This window comes from Polyergus mexicanus, unplaced genomic scaffold, assembly GCF_030449975.1.
Source record: "Polyergus mexicanus isolate NDT 795.1 unplaced genomic scaffold, iyPolMexi1.0 SCAF_6, whole genome shotgun sequence".
Classification (NCBI taxonomy): Eukaryota; Metazoa; Arthropoda; class Insecta; order Hymenoptera; family Formicidae; genus Polyergus; species Polyergus mexicanus.
The window spans coordinates 6955802-6970003 of record NW_027223326.1 but is presented as its reverse complement, the minus strand read 5'-3'; the positions used below and the strand labels follow the sequence as shown (position 1 = coordinate 6970003).

General features: G+C 38.5%; 1 protein-coding gene across 7 annotated transcripts in view; it reads right to left on the bottom strand.

Moving 5' to 3' along the window:
• The window catches only part of LOC138933905 (growth factor receptor-bound protein 14), a 375103-nt gene that overhangs the window by 272423 nt on the left and 88478 nt on the right, over positions 1-14202 (bottom strand). Inside the window, exon 1 of one of the 7 annotated variants that reach the window (XM_070297100.1) lies at positions 11628-12624. The exons of the other annotated variants lie outside the window; for them this stretch is intronic. The gene's annotated coding sequence lies outside the window, so the exon portion shown is untranslated. Of the gene's footprint in view, positions 1-11627; positions 12625-14202 lie in introns of those variants that run through there. 7 annotated transcript variants of the gene reach the window in all.

Below are 14202 nucleotides of genomic sequence, written 5' to 3'. Positions count from 1 at the left end.
AATGCAAAAGCACATTGATAGGTTCGGCCTGTCGTCACCTATTTTTCTACACGATGATAAATGCGCTCACAATCTGTCCCGATCATCAATCTTATCTTCACACCAAGTTCTTTCTTCGAAGATTAAAAATATAACATCCGGAATGACTAACGTGACGCGCGCGACATGCGTATGCGTTGAAAATAACAGAACTATCAAATGTCTTATGAAAGTATTCGAAAAATATTTGAAAGACACGTGTGTATTTCTTTCTGTCACGCAAAAAAAAAAAAAAAAATAAAAAAGATCGAAATCTGCAAGGACGAAAATGGTAATTGTTTACTATAACAGAACCAGTTCTAATGACGTTAATCTTGACATATGTTGTCAAGGACATAATCCTGAATAACTTTTCCTTATAACTTAATCGGCGGTTATTGTTTATTACAAAGTTATTAATAAATAAAGTTTGAGAAATAAAACGTATATTTTTTACATGAGTTCGTAATTTCCACGCAAGAAGTAAGATCCATTCGCATCAAGACGTTGTATAACTCAAACCAAATTTTCGGAAATAGGTTTGGGTTAGGTTATATCTTCCGGAAATGGAGCCCACTGCGTTCACGCATACGCTTTCCCATTCACACAAAAATCGTGAGGTGAATCTCGCTTCGCGTTGTAAAGTATATCCGTGGACACAGTGGATTCGTCCCCCCCCCCCCCTACTTCCTCCCACGGAGGGGAGGCTCCACCTCCGGAAGATATAACCTAACCCAAACCTATTTCTGATTTAAAACTAAAATTTGGTGTGGGTTATGTTGTATAATTCAAACCAAATTTTCAGAAATAGGTTTGGGTTAGGTTATATTTTCCGGAAGTGGAGCCCTCCGTAGGAGGGGGGAGAGAGGGGGTGCGGAACCCACTGCGTTTACGCATACACTTTCCCATCCACACAATAATTCTGGGTTGAACGTCATTTCCCCCCTCCTTCCTCCTACGGGAGGCTTCACTTTCGGAAGATATAACCTAAGCCAAACTTATTTCTGATATAAAACTTAAATTTGATTCAAGTTACGTTATGTAAACTCAAATCAAATTTTTGTTTCGAATCAAAAACTTCAACTTTAAATATCTCAAAAATTAATTAAAGACCGCCGATTAAGTTATGAGGAAAAGTTGTTGAAAAGGGTCCATGTTCTTGACAACATACGTCAACATCATTGGAGCTGGGTCCGTTATAGTAAATAATTAACATGAAATATTTTTCTTTTTATTGTAAATTTAGATTTTATCGGTCGGTCTACTCTTTCATCCCGTTAAAATCTCGATTGGCAATTTGTTCGCTTATCGATTATACAGTTTCTTTATTTCCAATCTGTATCAGACTTGTATAATCGACGAGATTATTCATCAAAGTAATAAGGAGAAAAATCGCAGCAATAAAAGACTGCTCAGTAACTTTATCGCGCGCGATGTAATCCTCAACAAAGAATTCGTTATACTTCTTTTTTTCCCCGCGCACACATATTGCCGCTGCTGTCGGCCCGTCACGTTTGAAAGCTCTCTCGCACGCAGGGATTATAAATTCGGCGGTGGAAACTCTCGCCGGCTATACGGGAACGCGCAACCTGTGTATGAACATTCCAGCGGCGATCGACTTTACAAAGCCAATTTCGCCTGGTAACGTTCAAGGGAGGTTGTAGCCTCGGGGAAATTCACCTCGCCGCCCTTTTTTTTGTCTCGCTCTCTCTCTCTCTCTCTTTTTCAAATCGCCATCTCTTATCCAGGGCTTGAATCCTTTATTCGCGCGGCGCGTTGGCGTCTCCTCTCTTCCTCTATTATTGCGGAAATCCCCGTTGAAACGCGCGTAAAAAGGCCGTTCGGAGTAAGGTGACAAATGGTCATACACGCAAACACTGCATCCCCGAGATTGCGCGGGAAATGTATCGAACGTTTGCCGCTTCTAATTCATTCATGTAATCCTGCTCGATTCTCTCTCTCTCTCTCTCTCTCTCTCTCTCTCTCTCTCTCTCTCTCTCCCTTTATCTTTCTGTAAGATTTTTTCGCTTTTCGACAGATTTAACAATTTGCCGGGAAATAACTTTTAATTGTTGTAAACGTATTTGTAATAAGTCGTATCCACATGACGTAATCGTATTATTCACCTAATTGCACAGATGTGAATCTTATCTAATTGTTTGCAGTCGTATATAGATTCACATTAGGCTTGCACGAGATATCAAGATCAGTCTTGATATCGTCTTGTCTTGTCCCAAAATTCGAGACAAAATCAAAATAAAATTTTTAATTAGTTATCAAGACAAAATCAAGACTAACAGTGTCAAGATTACTGGTTTTTCGAAAAAATTGAAATATGTAAATATATTTGTGCAAATTAGATGAGAAAAAAATCACTGTACTATACAGACTTAAAGAATTTTATTTAATAAATAAAAACATTTATATATTAACAAATTTATCAACAATCAATACAATAAACAATATAAAATTTTACACCATTATTTAACTACTCAAAACTTTGCATGCGCGTGTGTATAGTGTTTTGGAAAGTAAGCGAATGATATAAATAGTAATAATTATCTTAAAATTATTATATATTATAAAGATTATACAGGATATCCCAGAATTTTAGACCGACAAACTTCAAGTGGTTATAAAGGACATCAAAACAACTCTTTTTTTGGCCAATAAATGCTCGTGTCCGTAAATAAGCCGTTTTGGCACTAGAGAATCAAAGATTAATAAGGAAATCTCTTGCGAATTTGAAAATTCTGATTTTGATGAAACTTTACACACATGTAAAGGTGAGGGGGGGAGGGGGGTGGTTTAAAAGAGATGAATTTAGAAATTTTCCCCCAAAAAACGATTCTGAAGTGGTGAAATCGCCTCTCATGCTTCTTGCTTTCCTCGATATATCTCGAAAATTACTCGAGATATGAAAAATGTTTTATACAAAGGTTTCGTGTGGTAAAAACACCTCTATATTTAACCACATTAATAAAATTTTGAAAAAATAATTTTTTTCGAATATTATTCGTCCTTGTTAGTTTTTGATTATCTAGTATATCAAAAGGGTTCATTTGCCAACACGGATTTATTGACAAAATTGTATTTATTTTGGTATCCTCTTACCAGGATTCGCTCAAAATTAACATAAGATTGAAATTTCTGAAAATTTTCAATACCAATACAATACTTTTACGAATATTGTCTTGTCTTGAGTTTAATTCGCATTTACGAATAATTGCAATGTAACGCGATCGGATCGATCGCGCGTATCCCGTGTGACGTGCCCTCGGCAAACACGCTCTCTTTCCCTCTCCCTCGCGATCCTCAGTCAATTTCCCCGGGTACACAATATCGGCGCCAAAGCTGCCAATCCGAAACGCGAAATCGGATAGCTTCGAAGACCTCCACTTCCGCACTCGATAACAACCGCGTCTGCGTTTTCTTCGGCGTCCGTTAAAGGTCGCCGTCACATCCTACCCCCCCATCTTAAGGAACGCCACACGTGACGCGCGGATCCTGTACAAAGATCCCGAGAGATTCTCACTCTCGATTCGCGGATACATCGTCGCTCGTCTTTCTCTTCGAGACGTTAATTCGTCTCGGCTCTCACTCGGCAAACTGAAATAATCGCGCGTCTCATCGGGTCGTGAATTACTCGAGCCCGTTTCCTCACGTGGCCCGTATATTAACTCCAAGGGGTTCCCTCCCCCCCCCCCCACGTTGGCTGGCGGGGCGCGAAGATACGGCACGATTTACCGACGCCGACGAGTCTGACATGCGGGAAATCCTCCGTGTGTGTATATGTGTGTGTGTGTGTGTGTGTGTTTCATGGGAAAGCATGCGGCTAATAAAAGTTCCGGTGTTTATACCTAACCTAGCCCAATGCGCGCGTCCATCATGCGCAAAAATTCCGACCTTGGCACTGGTACCAGCCCCCTTCCGAAAACATTATTGTCGTTGTGATCATAACTATCGCGCTGTCAGCGCTGATACTAAATTCTCTCACATCCGTTTTATATGAAGCGTGAGATGAAATTGACACATCACTTTGTCCTCTTAAAATTTCAATAGGAAATTATTTTATTTTTATTATTTTATCTTTTTATTATTTATTTTCTTTTTATTATTCTTTATAATTTATTTTACCTTTTTATTATTTAATTCATATTGAAATTTTTACGACAATCAATATATATATATATGTATATACGACATGCACATTCATATACATTCTTTAATAATTTCACAATCTATTATATGATTTATTATCGAATATGTCAGTGTGTTATTTTATATTATTTACAATTTTTATATTCTTTACAATTTTTTATGTTTTTTTTTCCCATTTTTCTCGAACTTTAGCATTCTTATTTTACGCTTGTCTCGCTCGCTGTGTTGTGTGGATCATAATTGTGTGCATTGCACCATCTCTATATTGGTAGTATCTCTATATTCGGCCACGTGTATGCGTATACACGCTGATAACGTTTAGGAACCCGGCCAAATAGCACACTGTGTATAATCCGTGTCATATTTTGAACGGCGACAGAGTAACGCGGCTAGAGCTCATCCAAACTCGAAGGCGTTCATTCCCCGAAGCAGATTTATTTCGAACGGCTCAAAGATGTTCTCGATATTGTGGCGGGAATAAAGATACACACAGTCGTTTCGACAGTTTTGTGGCTTGTAAATTTACGGATATGACTCGACTCGATATCGAAAACGGGGGGAAAAAAAAAATAGATAGCCTCGAGAGTAACATCGAGAGAGTGCGTGTGTGTGTGTGGGCAAAAATTCGATAGTTTTGATCACAGTATTAGTTTCTCTTCAAACAGTTTAGAATTTTAACAAATTTCGATAAAAAAAGGTTTCAGCAATCAAAATGCATTGAAATCGCATCTGATTGTGAGAGGGAAAAAATAGAAATGGGCTAAATTCACAGTCGACATCAAAATGAATCATTTTTCGCTTCCTTTCCATGAACGTCGGAATTATGAATGAGTCGAATCGTTGAAGAATAAATCTCTGCAGAGATTTTAACACCGCAACCTCTCGTGACCGCTCGCATTTCTATCCCGCACGAATATAAACCGGATTCGTTCTGTGTCTTGCCTTGATTTTTACGAGAGCGTGATGTAATCCGTAACAGCTACACGAGAAAGAACGCGTTTATATTCGTGATTAATCTATTATATAGCGAGCCACGAGAGCTTCAATTTTATAATACGTTTATAATACTGGGTGTAGAGTCTAGATTATACTCGCATACGCTCATAATGTATTCGCGTCACGTCGCCGCACTGGCGTGACTTTAATTATCGCGTACGACACTTATTAACGGTGAATTTCATTCTCTCAAACTACAGCTATGACTCGCTCATAATTAATGCCAAGTCGATTTACCCGAGATCGTACTCGTATTGCACGAGTTCCCTTCCCTCCTCCTCCCCCTCCTCCTCTCACGTCGAACCGCGATATGGATAATGAGGAACAGAAATCATTTCTAAAAATTGCGCGATTGATTTAATTATATATTATCTTTTTTTATTTCTCTCTCTTTTCCTAGTAATTCTGTACTTTTTAATTTTATTTCTTGTAATATGTATAGCGGAGTTTTTTTTTTAATTTTTTACACATGTATCAATTTTACTTGTCTCGATTAAAAATAGATTAGGGTTGGATTCTGAATGAAATACGTATAGGAATGTGCGCTTCTAACGTTAATATGATTACGTAGAGACACTACAATTGGACACCTTTTCGCGATTAGACGCGTTCCGTTGAGTGTGTTCAATTTTCCAGCCGCAGTGCCATTTACTTCGCTCGTGTGTTTATCGTTGTACCCTTGTCTTTACTGTTATGCCGCCGCGGTAATTAAGGATAAAGGCGTTTATTGCGATATCTATCGCCGATGCCTGGGAACGAAGGACGAGAGCAGACATTTCCGTGCAGAAATAGCGTCGTTACTTGCGCGTTTCGAGTACTACGTGCTTTCCTTGAAGCTGAGATCGGATTTTCGACATGAAATCAGGTGGATTCTCGGTGCCAGGTAATATCATAGGTCATATCCTACTGCATATGAAATTTGTTAACTAATTTCGCCATTTAGATTATGTTGTAGGGAAGGCTCTTCTGAGTAATTCGTCGTAAGAAAAAAAGTGGGGGAAGGCATTCGTTTAGAAGATATGACAAATGATTTCACCTATTTCTCGCAGTTCGTTAACAGCTTTCAATATGTGACTACATGAATTTTTGAGTCATGTCTTCAATTTTATTTTTAAAATTGAAAATGGGTTTAGGTTAGGTTATATCTTCCAGAGCCCCTCCGTAGGGGGAGCAGAACCCACCGCGTCCACGGATATACTTTACAACGCGAAGCAAGCTTCATCCCACAATTATTGTGTGGATGGGAAAGTATATGCGTGGATGCAATGGGTTCCGCCTCCCCCTACGGAGGGTCTCCACTTCCGGAAAATATAATCTATTCTATAAACTAACCTAACCCAAACCTATTTCTAATTTAAAACTAAAATTTGGTTTCGATTCCCATACAGCACCGAAAGATTGCAAAAACGTTGCATAGATCTTACATTGAAACATTGTAATATTGCATAGAAGTTGCGAAATGTTTCTGCAATGTTACTGCAAGCCTGCGACAACGTTGAAATGTCCGCCCTCAGAAATATTTCAATGTAAGACTACATATAATATTACGATGCAATGTATTTGTAATATTTAAATACATTGCTACAAATATGCAAAACGCTTCAAATTTAATACATAAACTTTGAGAACATGTAAAAACATCCAAGAGAGATAAGAAAAAAGATTGTGAATTTACGCAATTACAACGAGTTTTTTCTCGTCTCTCTTGGATGTCTTTATATATTCTCCAAGTTTATCTATTAAATTTGAAGCATTTTGCATATTAAAAAATTATTATCAAATTTTTGCTTTTATATAAAAATGGGAACTATTAAACAATTTTCTGTTATCTAATTAACATCGCTATTTTATAAATTATTTACAAGTTTGAGAAATTGGTAATGATTAAATAATTTAATTCATAAAAATTAAAATTTTATTTATATAAATATTAAACTCCATATCTTAAGTAGACAATAAACGGATAATTTTAACTTTTTTCGGATAATTATTTGTCCGATTTCTGAACACTCAATTCAATATCTGAATTTCCTGTGTTGGGATTGTATCAGACAAATTAATCTGATAAAAATAATTATTATATCTTTAATATCATATTACTAACCGCTTTTTGCAAGCTTTATATAACCATCGTGATTAAAACTTAAATACGGGATAGATAACGCAACGCGCGCCGCATAGTGGTAAACGAACGAAGTAGCGATTATCAAAAACTGTTTTTTGTAATGTTTTTGAAATGTTGCTGTAACATTCTCATGAAATATTACAATTCTATATTTCAATAATGTCTCAACAATTTTACATTGCAACTTGCAAGATTGTAACATTGCTGCAATGTAATTGCAATGTTCCGTGCTGTATGGGTTACGTTATAAACTTAAATACGGGATAGATAACGCAACGCGCGCCGCATAGTGGTAAACGAACGAAGTAGCGATTATCAAAAACTGTTTTTTGTAATATTTTTGAAATGTTGCTGTAACATTCTCATGAAATATTACAATTCCATATTTCAATAATGTCTCAACAATTTTACATTGCAACTTGCAAGATTGTAACATTGCTGCAATGTAATTGCAATGTTCCGTGCTGTATGGGTTACGTTATATAACCCATCTATGATCCTGTACCTATCTCGTAAATGTAAACAAAAATATATCATTGTTCCTAATTTTATTTTATAATACTTCAAAGAAAGCATTAAAATTGTAAAATTTCAATTTATTATATCTTCTAAACGAATGCTTTCCCCCACTTTTTTCTTGCGGGGAATTACTCAGAAGATCAAATTGGTAAGGTGTAACCTGTTATTGCATATTTACCAAATCCCATACAGCACAGAACATTGCAGCAACATTGCAGCAATATTGCAACATTATAGCAACATTGCGGCAATGTTGCAATGTTGCTGCAATATTGCTGCGATGTTCTGTGTTGTATGGGATTTATTTCAAACCGCACGCTCTGCAAAATCACACCTCGCGTCATCTATAGTGTGATTTATATGAAATGAGGTGAGGCAATTGAGCAATATTACAAAGAATTATCTAAAGACGTTGCTCCAGAACAGTCGTTTCACGCGCTGCAGCAACGGTATTCTCGCTATACCGGAAGGAAAAAGAGAGATGGAAAGAGAAAAATAAACTAGAAGAGAAACGTAGAGAGAAAAAGGAAGAGCTCGCGGATACTATTTGTCGAGCGGAATAGCGGCATTCCCAAATGGAACGCGAGAGCACTCCGGTTATTAGCGCACTTAAGTGCCGACAGAGAACTTCGGGTCCCTGGTGTCGTCGAAACGAGGAAGGGCGGTCGATATCCATCCGGGATGCGCATCCCCCTTGCCCACACACCGATAGTCCTTACCCCTCCCTTTCCCTACCCCCCACCCCGTCGTTCGTACCGCGATATGCATAATATTTACACTGTCCCCAAGTGCCAGGCACGTCAATTTCGCCAATTTCAGATATATGTATACGCGAATGCACGAGACGCTCACCGCGCCCGTAGTCTCGAGCCTGCGGTATTGATAGGGCCGTTCTAGGTTTCCCGCGCATTCCTCCGTGCACGAATTTCCGGGGGCTGGTTCGATAAAAACCATCTCATGGCCCTTCAATTATGAGCAATTGAATAATTTAATATTTAGAGGATTTGCGCGAGGTCAACTTTATAAATTGAAAAAAGTATAAATTGTCATCGTCAAATCTCAATTTTTTTATCTTATATTATGATAGAATTTTAATATTTGAAATTAGGATATTTGTGAGAACTTACACTGTTGGATAATTTATGTTTTCTTATTAAAAAATATGACCGATTAAAATTTTTATATTAAATATTTAACACGTTCTTATATTAATTTAACATATTACTGTTTTGTCCCTTAAACTCAAATGTTAAATTATTAAAATAACTGAAAAATATGTAAAAATGACACAATGTTCACGTATTCCAAATCTTACGCGGTAAATATGTTCCGTATTATTAGTGATAAAATTTACATTTCATTACTGTTAAAATTTATAGAAAAAAAATATTGATTCTATTCTATAATAGTCAATAAATAGTCAATAATATTCTATAACAGTCAATCATTTCTTTGCCAAGTTCATTTTATTATTAAAAATATATTGATCTTACACAAAGTTTATCACAATTTTCTATGAAGTCTGCGTGCATTTTTTGTGTTGAAATATTACGTACACTTGTAATATGTTAGCATTGAAATAATATTAGTGTCACCATTTAATACCATATATCCATATTAATATCCATATTAAATTAATACAAAAATTTATGTTCGAGGCATACGAGACACATGTTTAACCCAAATTTTCCAATTGTGTAGAATTATTTGTGAAAACTAAATTAATACGAGCTTACTAGAGAGAGAAGGTAATACACACTATTCAAATTATCGCTAAAAGGAAATCGGCATCAAATTGATTCGCGAACGAACGGAACACCTTGCGTATACCGGACGTGCGCCGCAATTCTGAAATTCCCAGTCCCTCCCCCTTCCCCCTTCCCCCTCCCCCCCCCCCCCACCGCCCGGGTGAGGCAAACCCCGGCGAGCGAAGCGCGTAAATGTGAAACGAGTTCTTGAGTGCAAGTTAAGCCGCGGGCTTATGCGCTTATTAAGCCAATTATGCTTCGGCAAGCAACATCCGGCGAGAGATTGTTCGCGGTTCGAATTCGAGTTTGGCCGAGAAGAGCCGGTAACGTGATGTCTCTTTGTTATCGAGCGCGTATTTTAATTCGACGGCGACGTTGTGAACGGCTTCTCTTCGAAATCCTCGCGACAAAACTAGGGCCGAGAACCTGTAACGTAAATTAATTTAAACCGGAAGGATAAAATTTTTGATTAAAAAAAAAAAAAAAAATAAATAAAAAAAATAAAGATTATATAAAGTGTATATAATCATATATGCGTTTTCGATCGTATAAAACATAGGATATTATTTCACTCCTTTCGATTTATCCCTCTTAATCTCCTTGCGATCCTAAATAGCATCGTTTGGCCGCGATTGAAGTCACCGCAATCGAAACTGTCGGGGACAAGCGATCATCGCAGGCCGGCTCGTTTAAAATGATATATCACGCTCGTAATGAGAAAAATTAAAGCGATTGAGAGAATAAAAGGGGGAGAATGACGAGATTAAAGCGGGGAGGGAAAAGTTGGAAGGATGGGGGAGGGGCGGGGGCGGAAAGGGAACGGTAAGGACGGTGGTGGGGGGACGTTTGATTCCGCTCTTTCTCAATGAATCTTCTTCGACGACGTCCTACCCACTTCGTAACTCGAGATAAACTTTTGGTAGGTATATGGGAAAAAGGATATAGCGCGGTCGTTTCTCTCCACCCTCTCTGTACGCTACATCGTCGAGTACACTCGACTGTTATTTCAGACTCCTCGTCCTCGTCCTCCTCCATCTCCTCCATCTCCTCTATGTTTCACCCTTCTCCCTAGTTTGAGTTCGTACTCAGATAGAGCGTCCCGCGACGGCAGGCGGTATCGTCTTCTCTGGCGAGTGAGCGAGCGCGAGATGAACTTTATGGAAATGGTCAACATTATTTTTCCGTATATGCGTGCACGGCATCCAATCGCTTGTTGGCTGCAACCATAAACAATACGAACCCAGACGATACGTCTCCAACGGCGACAATATATGTATGATGCACTCGTTGTATTTTACAATACGGATCGCCTTCGATACACGTGTAATCGTCGTAACGTTGTCGGCGTCGGACGGCTCGATCGCGGCTTCGCGATTTTTGTTTAACTAAATTCTTCTTTCTTCAAGGTAACGATAAGTCATATAAAAAAAAAAAAGATCTTTTCCTAAAATATCACATTTTGCTTTCCTTGTTTTGATAAACTGTGATGAATTGTAAACATGATTATAAAAAGATCGAAGTTATTCGAGAATTGGCGATTAATTATTTTTAATTATTTATAAATTTATTATAATTCATTTATCATTAATTATTTTTCATTAAATAACTTTACTCAGATTAGATAAAATATTTAATTTAATTTGTAAAAAAATCAAAGTTATTCATGAACTGGCAATTAATTATCATTAATTATTTTAATTATAAATTTGTTATTATTTATTTATTATTAATTATTTTTCATTAAATAATTTTACTCAGATTAGATAGAATGTTTAATTTAATTTGTATTATACAATAGAGAATTTTAAATATGACGTTTAAGTTTACGAGGGTTAATTTTTTTTTTTTTTTTTTTCCATCAAAGGATATATAATTTTTTATATTAACAAATTGCGACGAATGAAATAAAATATCTCTCGCGTATCTCTCTTTCTCTCATCATTGATATTTGAAATTTGCTGCATCGACAATATCGATCTAACGGGGAAAGAATGTCGGAGCGCGATATGATCTCGTCCGCTTAAAATTTCCCTAACAAGGTACGATTTCGCCCGTTGTACCATTGTTTCTCCGGATATTCATTGTTCCGTCCGCGAGAACCATGGCGGAAGTAGCTGCGGCGATGTCAGGGGACGACCGAGGGCTCTCCCTTTACCACCCTCTCCTTCTCCTCCTCCTCCTTCCTTCCTTCCCTCCGCCACGCTGGATGTCGCATTAGCATGCGCAAAGTTAAGGGCTATCAACGTCGCGACGTCGGTGGAGTTCTTCGTGAACAGTCAGACCGTCCGCCTGTCACTTCCAATGATTCGCAGTTTACGATGTTTACGAAACGCGAAAGGGCCATCGCCATCCAGCTCGGAGCCCGAGATTCAAGCCGTCGTTTCTCGTCGTCGTTAACATGCCCCTCATCTCATCCTTCCCCCTCCCACCTTTATCCGTTCTGATTTCCACGTCGGAGCTCACCGGTCAAGTCGACTTAGCGAAGCGGAGGTACCAACCAGCGCGAGAGACGCTTTAATATTCCGGCGTGTAATCTGACGCAGATGCTGGGAAGTAAGTGCGGGATTTACGGAGTATACATTGTGGGGTCGCGATCTATTCGTAAAATTAACTGCGTTACTCTCTCTCTCTCTCTCTCTCCCCCTCCGTCCCTCCCTCGCGCGCGCGTTCTCATGCTTAAGGTCGGAATTTACGAGGCCGAAATAATCGATCGTCCCGCGCGCGCATACACATACATATACACACATACACAGAGCTAGGCAGGTGCAACCGGTAATCTTCGAATTTGGTAAATGAAATTTAGTGCCGGGCCCCTTCCAAACAACGGGCCTTCGATATCACGGGAACGCGCGCGCGCGCGCTCGCGCATGCGCGTCTGATAAGAATGTTCCTCCCCGCGATTGTTTCGATAATAATTTTGGATAAAGTTCCGAAAAGTACTCACCCCCGATTTTTTCGAAACTCAGTATTCTTACGTATTCTGATATGCTGATTACGAATGTCATAGTGAAAATTGGCGACTATTTAATTTTCATGGTAGAAACCATGAAAAATTCATAAAAATTATTAGTTTTTTTACGTTTATCTCAGTAAATACGAAAAATCATGATAAATGTTTTAGACAAAAGTTTTAGATCTAACAGAGATAAACATTTTAGGTTCTATACATTTTCACCGTACGAATAATAGTTTTCGAGGAAATGGAGTATAAAGACAGTAACAGCGTTAACACAAAAATCCTAACTTTAGGGTGCTTTTTAACTGTGAGTCCCCTCGTCTCTCACAAACCGGGGTGCTTTTTTACTGTGAGTCCCCTCGCCTCTCACAAACCGGGATGTTCTTTTACTGTGAGTCCCCTCGCCTTTCACAAACCGGTGTGCTTTTTTACTGTGAGAATGTCGTGGATTGGGGATGCCGTAGAACCTCGCTTTGCGTGGAAAGTTGCAAACCCATGTGGAGACTCGCCTTGCGTGGAGAAGTGTATGCGTGGAAACAGTGGGTGGGTTTTGCCTGTCTGAGGGGGCCTCCACTACCAAAAAACTAGACAAATAGGTTTGTGTGGAACCTCATTTTGCGTGGAAAGTTGCAAACCCATGTGGAATCGTATATGCAAAGTACATGCTTTGATGGGAGGACAGATATAAAATTTAGACTCCATTTTTATCGAAAACTATCACTCGTACGGTAAAAATGAATAGGACATAAAATGTGTATCTCCGTGAGATCTAAAACTTTTGTCTAAAATATTTATCATGATTTTCCGTACTTACTGAAATAAACGTAAAGAACTATAATTTTTATGGGAGGTTTCATGGTTTTCACCATGAAAATCAAATAGTCGCCAATTTTCACTATGATATTCGAAATCGGCGCACGAAAATGCGTAAAAATATTGAATTTCAAAAAAATCGGGTGTGAGCACTTTTCGGAACTACATCCATAATTTTTAATACCGCGATGATTAAGCTTCGTTTCCACGATTTGCTAGAAAATTTGCATTACTCATTCTAAGTAGCTCGACTCGACATCGTACACGGGATTGCCTCTCGAGCGGAGTATTTGTCGTTCTCGCTATAGTTTCTCTCTCTCTCTCTCTCTCTCTCTCTCTCTCGAAAGAGAGGGAGAGAGAGACAGAGAGAGAGAAAGCGAGGAGGAGGAGGAGGAAGAGCTCCGAGGGACGATTTTCCAAAGTTCCAGGATCCGCACCTGGAAAACGCAATTAGCCACGCGTCAAGACAGCCCCAAGGCCAATACGTAGTTGCGGATAGGCTACTGTTTATCTAATGTGCGGATGCCGAGAAGTTAAACGCCCGGTATGCAAATTCTTCGCCCTTGCCTCTCTTGCTTGTTTCTCGTACCTTATGAGACGCCTCAAGGTATTAATCCACTTGGAATTTCTCGCCAAGTCGGACGAGGCTTGGATCGAGCTTATACGATTAATGATAACGATAGTAAGTTTGACCATCAATCACGGGAGATTAACGTTGACGATCTTTGATCTATTAAGGTGTATGCAAATCGTCCGCCACCGAGTAAATCCGTATTTTACCCGACGATTACAAAATACGCGTTTTTCTCAATTCATTTTTTTTTTTTTTTTTTTTTTATATTACAATATAATCGAGATTCTTGAAA